General features: G+C 42.3%; 1 pseudogene; it reads right to left on the bottom strand.

The window, feature by feature from the left end:
• Window positions 1–1,965: 1,965 nt before the first annotated feature.
• LOC123396571 lies at window positions 1,966–2,535 on the bottom strand (annotated as a pseudogene).
• Window positions 2,536–8,230: the final 5,695 nt, after the last annotated feature.

Genomic DNA, 8,230 nt, shown 5'->3' on the forward strand with positions numbered 1-8,230 from the left:
CCTTGGAGTCCAATACAACAAACTTGACCAATAGCGAAAATATTGGTCGAAAGCGTGAACCCATGCCATCAGCCTTAACCTACACTCATTCTGACTCGGAAGCGTCCTAGCGCACAGGAACATCACCATGGTACTCTTCACCATCTCCTGCTCTTTTACATGGTCAATGAAATGACCAGTGGAAGCCAATGAGTACTTTGAATGTACTCGCAAACAGCACATGATGCGGATTCCGTAGTTGAGTGTAATATGAAGTATAATGCAGCCTTCGCAGAAAGCGGGTTTTTATTAATGCATAAACATGGTCAAGTGTTTAGATGGTCATGCATCACTAGGCAAATAGTAACCATAAGAACAGGTTACAGATATGAACATAATTATTTCGAGAACTGAACACCTCATGGTCATCCTCCATGTCAAGTCACCAAACTTGACCAAGTAATCAATTTCTCAGGTAACACCTTTATACACATGCACACTTGGTTTATGCAGAAATGACTAGACGTAGTTTACGAAGTACCACCCAACTTTCCTTGACCATGGACACGGCAATTCGAATAGTTTGACACTCTAGAGAGAGTCCACTGGATTGGTACCCAACCCACATGATGTACGTCTTACGATCACCAACTCTAGACCGTATCATACATGCAGGGACCAACGGTGTTCCCGGAACATGTAAAAATGACATAGGCGAACCTGGCACAACCCCGTCACGAGAGTGACCATATCACTCCTGCCACTAGTAATGCGGGATCCTTGCTAGCACGGCCAGAGTAATCAAAACAGCCCCGTTCCATAAAGGGGTATCGTGGTCGCACATGTAAGGTTGTGACGGTCGAGAAATCTTAAATCTAATCCCATTTCTGAAACTACTCACACAAACCTTTCTGGTACACCACTTCTTTCTCAATTGGTCATCCAGCTCAACACCATCACCCTCGGGCATTAGTAGCACCCGACGGGGTTTTCATAAAACCTTTGTAATCACCTTTGTGCTAGCATGACCATGCATATGCTCATCCTATGCGTAGCACTACTATCTACTTGTCAACTTTTATTAGTGTGACCTTCATAGATGGTAAGATCATGCTAAGTGCAAGTGCTCCAGAGGAGCCATCGGTAACACCATATCGGGGTGTACCGATTAATCACGACTACATGACTTGGAATAAAGTAATCAACATATCATGCATAAGACATTTTCCTAGACATGGTCAAAGGGCTGCTTTACGTGCTCTAATAGGTCTCCGGGGTCTTCGAGGTCTTCCGGTCCAACTCCGAGTACTCCTTCTATTCTGTCAACTATCGTCGAAAACAACCACCGTAAGCCACACAACAAGCAGAAACAAAAGTACTCTAAAATTAGAAATAAATTTTCTTGGACCTCTCTCGTCTTAAGAAAAATACCTGAAGCTTGTTCTAGGAGATCTGGATCATCAGAGATTTTTGAATGGAGGAAAGGAGGAATAGGTGATCCTCTAAGAAGTCTACAGGAAACATTCTGCTAAAAATGAGTGGAGGCACTCATTTAACACAACATGAATTTAGAAACATTTAGGAAGTGGTTTCACCGGAATTGGAGTTGGTATGAATTTCCTATGGATTTTCTAATATGGAGCAAAAGGGCTATTTATTTGATGCAACAGAAATATTGCAGATAAAAATGTTCACCTAGGCTTGGAAAATAGAGAATGATTTAATATGTCTCTAGAAAATGGAATCACTCCCTGTGGAGCTCATTTGAGTCTTCTAGGATTTTTGCAAGGTGGGGCTAGAAATATTAAAATATGTGTTTGAATATTAACACTACATAAAAGTTCTTTGTAAAAATGTGCACGGCACCTCCTTGGCTAGATATTATTTTTGGAACCTGTAGGAATTTGAATCATCAATTTTGGAGCAAAAATGAATTAGATATGGGTTTTTGAAGTTTCTGATAAAAGGAAAAAGTAGAAAAGGGGGCTATACCACACAGTTAAACTGCGCCCAAAGCGCTAAATAGGCCTCGGGTCGGCTCAGCTTGGCCTGGCTCGCGGTGGCGCGATTCACGCAGAAAGCGCCTCCGGGATTTACGTCTCCTGCGCGGGGAGACGACCAAGAGGGGTCCCGTCTCCACTTATGGATGGGTCCGGGCAATGTACTACTTATAGGCGGGCCCTGACAGTCAACTCCATCTCCAACCTCCCGCTCGAGCTAGGAACGGCGGGGAGGCAAGACAGGGCATTGCCGACGCTCGCCTTGGTGGCTCTGGTCGACCCCGGCGACGTCACGGGCACCGGCGCACTCGGAAAGTGGTTGCACCACCGTGGGGGTCATGTCCTCGTCGGGGAGTGCCAGGTTGAGTGGCTCGTTGGCCACGGCAGACGCATCCATCGGTAACCGTGGGCACGGTGCCCTAGGCATGGGAAGAATGGGAGGATGAGCGGAAGAGGAGTGGGGATACGCAGGGACGCCCCGGTTAGGCTCACGGAGGAGAGAAGAGGCCAAAGTGGCCGAATTTAATGGGCAACCAGCAGGGGAGGTTCTGGCCATGGCGTTGGGTAGGGGGTGGGAGGATAAATTGGTGCGTATAGAGGTTTGCAGGAGTGAGAGTGATATAGGATGGTGAAGCAAGGACTCGAGGGAGGCTCTAAGTGGAGGGGCGACCGAGGGGAGTCCCGGATGCGCCTCGGGTGCTCTGAGCACAGCGAGAGCACGCGTGCCAGAGGGGGCTTGGCGGCTTCTAGGCGTCAGGGAGGGCTTGGACGGTCAAAGGGGAGTGCCCTAGCGCTTTGGGACAAACTACAATGGCTAAACATGTCCTGCAGGGTGAAGACAAGGTGCAGAGCACCATTATTGCATGCCATGGAGGTGGTCACCACCCCACTAGGTGTCCATGGCCACCCCTTGGCCAGTCCAAGGTGTCAAGCATACAAGGCATGCGCGGAAGAGGGCACTAGTGAAGTTTGAACTTGAATGGAGCAGATTAGGCACGGTTTCAGCTCTGTTTAAGTTTGCAACAGCAAACTTGGGGCTAGCAAAAAGTGTTTGCACTAAGAGGAAATTGAGATGAGAGGAGGTGTCTAGCTAGCAGTTGTAGTTCAAAGCTACATTTCAGCCAAAAATCAAGTTTCAGATGGGGCTGCTCATATTTCCCACATGCGCATGCCATATATTGGTTTGGAATTGTGCATTAGCATGCTAGAGGCTCTCTGGAAAGAGCTGGGGGCATTTTCTTAAGCAGAAATTTAGCAAGAGGGGTAAAATAGTGTTGCCAAAGTAAAAAATGAGAGGTAGATACATGGATTCATCCTCCAATAATTGACCAGTGGCCATGGCAAGGTTACTGGAGGTAAAAGGGAACCAAAGAGAGTTGTGGTAAAGTTTTAAGCTCAAGGATATTAGTGGAAGGGGCCAAAGTAGCAATTTTGGTAATGAGGCAGAAGGTGTTTGATGGATGTTAGGGCTAGCAAATGGACTCCATTTGCTATGAAACTTAACACGATCACATAATAGGTGAAAATAGGCTCGGACACCAATTTGGGGATTTGGTGGAGAAAGTTTCCAATGTAGACTTGAAAACCCATGAAATAGGCAGAAATGGCTTCTGCATATAAAACCAATCAAATCAATTCCCACAAATCCACAACTTGGTTTGGTGGCATTATTTGAGCATTAGAGCATGCCCAAAAAGTTTGGGATCAATTGGAGAATTTTTTTACAATGTAAAGTTTACCAAGGTTAGAAATCAACACATAAGGTTTTGAGGGGTTTGGGACAAGTTCTTCTATTCTCCTTGACGCACTACTAGGTGTGGATACATTATTTGAGTATCAAAACATGTCCACCAAATTTGAGCACAATTGGAGACACTTGGCAATATGGAGTTGCTCAAATTTTGATCTGGACAGATTTGGTTTTGGCATAATTAGGTGAATAAAATCAAATTAGATTGAGATGAAATTTGGAAGGATCATCACATATATCATGAGTGACATGCTAGAATTTTTCTGGGGTTTATTGAGAATATTTCTTATAGAAATATTTCAAAAGCATGAAATAAGCAGGAAGGGTTTTGAAGGGTTTGTCCAATATTTTGAACATGACCATGTGCTGAAACTCCTATATATGGAATATATATGCCCAGTGAGTTTCTCTTAATTTTTTGAAATATTTTGAAAGCAATAAAAATAACTTTCCTTCATAAGGGACCATTTCGGGCCTCGGAGAAAGGTATTTAAATAAAATAGTAAAATAACTTTTAAAATAAGAATATTGTGGTTTTGGGAAGTCATTTTCATAATGGATTTAAATAAAATATTTTATGCAAAATAACTTCCCTAATTTGAGGACTTGTAGTACAAATCCCAACTGAGGGGGTTTTGAAGCTTAAATCAAGGAAATGCTTTTTGGTCAAAATAATGTTTGGTAAAAATTATTTCTGGTCCTATATACATGGCATGATCATTAGGCAAGGGTTTAGGTATATGAGGTGAGTCTCGGGAGTAGTAGGAACTTTGTAATTCAACACAAGCAAACAAGCAAGCAACAACAATTACATCAAGCATCACAAGCATTAAAAAATTTAATTGGTCCTAATTTTTGAGCAATGTTAGTTTAGTGAGGAAAGTCAAAACACGGAGTGTGACATACCCCTTCCACCTATATAAGGAGGGGTTAGGCTCCCCAAGAGGGACAAGTTCAAGTCATTAGAGATAGACAGATTAGACGTCCTCAAGATTAGAGGTAGCGATTCTACACCCTTGTAATCGAGATCATCATATTCATCAAGCGCGCGCGCGAGAGAGAGAGAGAGAGAGAGAGAGAGGAGGGAGGGAGAGAGATGGATAGAGATGGGGAGGGAGAGAGGGACTTGCTCGATGATGGTAATGGATTTATTTAACCAGTTCGAGTTGCTGTGAAAATCGTAAGTATTCAAGGTAGACTTCTATAAACTTCACACACTCTATGGCCCTCCACAAGTTATTCTTGCGTGCTCAAAACTTGACGCCTAACCGTCCTAAAGATCATAGTCTTAAAATGTAATAAGCGTCGGATCACACAAGGCAATCTCTTCAGTGATGCTCAATCAATTTTTCTTTGGTTGTTTGGGTTTTTCCTCACTTAGGATTCTCTGAAGTTCTTCGGATGATGGGTTTATCTTGTTGACACTTGTTAACAAATCACTCCAAGCAACCACCAAATAAATGGTTGACATCCAAACTACGAGCTCTAGGGCGTAGTTTTGATTCTACATCCCAAGAGTAGATCTCTCCTTCGAAGCTAAGACAGTTTAGGTAGATTTTGCGAATGATAGGCCTTGAAAGGAGAAGGAAGGATGAAATGCCAACATACCTTTGTTTATTCTCTAAGGTTCCGCCAACTCCAACTAAAATAATAAAATAGTTTCATTTAAGTAAGAATTTTCCCAGATAGGGGTGAAGTAACCTTGCAATAAGTATTTCCCTGAGTAGAGAACCAAAGTTTAGTGAACCATTAGGAGTTCTTCCAGCAAACAAAGTCACGGGTACCTACGAACATCCACTCTAACTACATCTAGTGTCCCCTTAGTTGTTTTGGAGTATTTAAGACAAATGGGTTAAGGGACTAATGTATCTGTGAGTATACATAAGATAAAAGTCCTTGAACATTTGGTTCAATAGTGGAAGGCGGACCCTAAAAATGTATGTTTTAATTTATGAAATTGGTGCGCCCTCTGGAGAAATTGAAGTGAAGAATTTGAACGTGAAGATCTTGTTTTCCTAGTTTTTTCTTCTTTATTTTGAGTCCTAGGAAGTCCGATCTCTTAAAGGGGGTATGTGTGATACATAGATGTATTTTCAAGCGATGCTCAAACCTAGCTATTGCTTCAAATGAACACTTCGGAAATCTCCTGTAGTGCAATCGAGTTTTTCAGCGACAGAGATGCAACTCTTGTGTTCATTGATAAAATTACTCCTAACTGCTCTTATTACAAAGGAATCCATAGTTACAATGAAAATTTGACTAAGTTTTTTCTGTTATACTTGGCGCTAACAAACAACTCTAATGAGAGAGCAAACACTCCCTGGTGTTCCGCCTCCCCCTCCCTGGATCTGCGTTGGACCACCCCACCCTGATTCTTGCCCTCATTGTGGGTGACACGTTTCTCTTTCGATTTGTAGTACAATTGGAAGCAAATACTCCTCTCTCCTTATCTAGATCTGCGTGGTGGCGGTTTTGCACGGGTTTTGTGATATGTTGATCGTGTATGTGTACTTCCACTGAACTAACATTGGCGGTAGAAGCTCCTCTACTCAAGGTACGAGCCTCTCTTCATTCCCCATTATATGTGCTCTATGTTGTTCCAACTAGTGGAGTTGCCATTACACTTTGCACTTGTGAAGATTTCACATTCGAGAGAGAGATGGACTCATGGTTGTTTTTTGACTCATTTTGTTGCTATATGATGTTCAAACTAGTGGGGCCACTTCCTAATTTATACACAAATACATGGTGTCTAGTTTATGTTTTCCATATATGTTGATGTGTTAAATCCCCATTACAAGTCATTGGTAGCCATATTTGGATAGTATGCATCACTTGAAGATGGTCAAGAAGATGAACAAAGGTAAAAATGATAGTTATGGGTGTCGTTGTTTTTGTTGCACTAGCTGCAACGGTATACATTGTTCAGACCATAATAATGAAGAGAATACCACGTATTACCTATGGTCCAATACATGAAAGAGATTGAATCAAATTTTATTATCTAAATCAAAAATATTTGGTGAGTTGATGTGTTATGTAAACACATGCTAAGGTTTGAAAGAGTTGCATTCTTTCGCTCGTGTGACATATTGAGGGATCGAAGTTGCTAGAAGATATTCCACATGTTAGCACGGAGCAATAGTTAGCAACGTTTTTGCACATAATTGGCATAAACTTTGGAATATGGTGGTTTCAGCCAATTTTTGTAAATCATACGACACAACAAGCATCTGTTTTAGAAAATCTCTTCATGTCATATGCGAGCTTCGTAATGATTATATAAGGCCACATTACTCGAGAGCCCCACACAAATTGTTGGAAACCATCGATTTGACCCATATTTAAAGATGATTTCAGAAACTATTCATTAGGTATCTAAGCTATATGATATGCCAATTAATACTTTTCACTATATTATATTATATTTGAGTTGTTGATGGTACGGATGTGTGATGTTGCTACGCAATTTTTTTCTTGTAGACTTTGTTGGGCCTCCAAGCTCAAAGTTTCTCGGATAGTAGCAAACTTCCCTCAACCGGATGACCTATGATTTATCAATCCGTGAGAGGTATACGATGAAGGTAGTTCTCTCTCAAACAACCCTGGAACCACATACAAGAAATGTCTTGTCTCCCCAACACACCCAATACATATGTTAATTGTATAGGTGCACTAGTTTGGTGAAGAGAGGGTGATATATGTGTAATATGAATGGTAGACATATATTTTCATAATTTGAATAAATAAAAATAGCAATATAGCAAGTGAAAAAAGTGGATTAAAATGGTACTGCAATGCTTGCAAACAAGGCCTAGGGTTCATGCTTTCACTAGTGCAATCTCTCAACATCATTGACATAATTAAACATCATGATAATCCCTCAAAGTGCAGTAAAGAATCACTCCAAAGTTTCTATTTTATCGGACAATGTAGGACAAAATTGTATGAGCGACTTATGTGTGGTGCTCGAGCGGATTCCTACCAGGGAGCGTCAAAGGGCCACACAAAAGACCAGGCCCTCATCTCCACATGGGACGAAGTCCCAACCGACGAATTAAGTGTTGCCGAAGTCATGTATGCTAATCACCATGCTGGAGGAGGCCAGATATCGCCTAAAAGGAGCTCGGGGAGGATCAAGCGATGTAGACCAAAAGCGGAGTGGAGTGGGACTGGACGGGGTTTTGTCTAGATGTGAATAGCTTGAGGATATTTGTGGGGTCAAGTCGACCGGATCCAACATGACGAACACGTTAACTACCCATATTCTTCCTATATGGGTTGGATATGAGAACTATTGGTCTATCCAGACGTACAGATCAGGACATCCACACGGGTGGGTCATCTACCCATGTTGACATGAGACTCGAAGCCCAACGTCACGAGGATGAGACTCCTCCTCATGGATTGCATCGCCATCCCAAGGTCATCCAGTTGGGCGCAGTCCACTATGGTCACGCACATCGATTACCTGCATCGCCAACCCGTTGGAGTGACTAGT

This window comes from Hordeum vulgare, chromosome 5H (genome assembly GCF_904849725.1).
Source record: "Hordeum vulgare subsp. vulgare chromosome 5H, MorexV3_pseudomolecules_assembly, whole genome shotgun sequence".
Lineage (NCBI taxonomy): Eukaryota > Viridiplantae > Streptophyta > Magnoliopsida > Poales > Poaceae > Hordeum > Hordeum vulgare.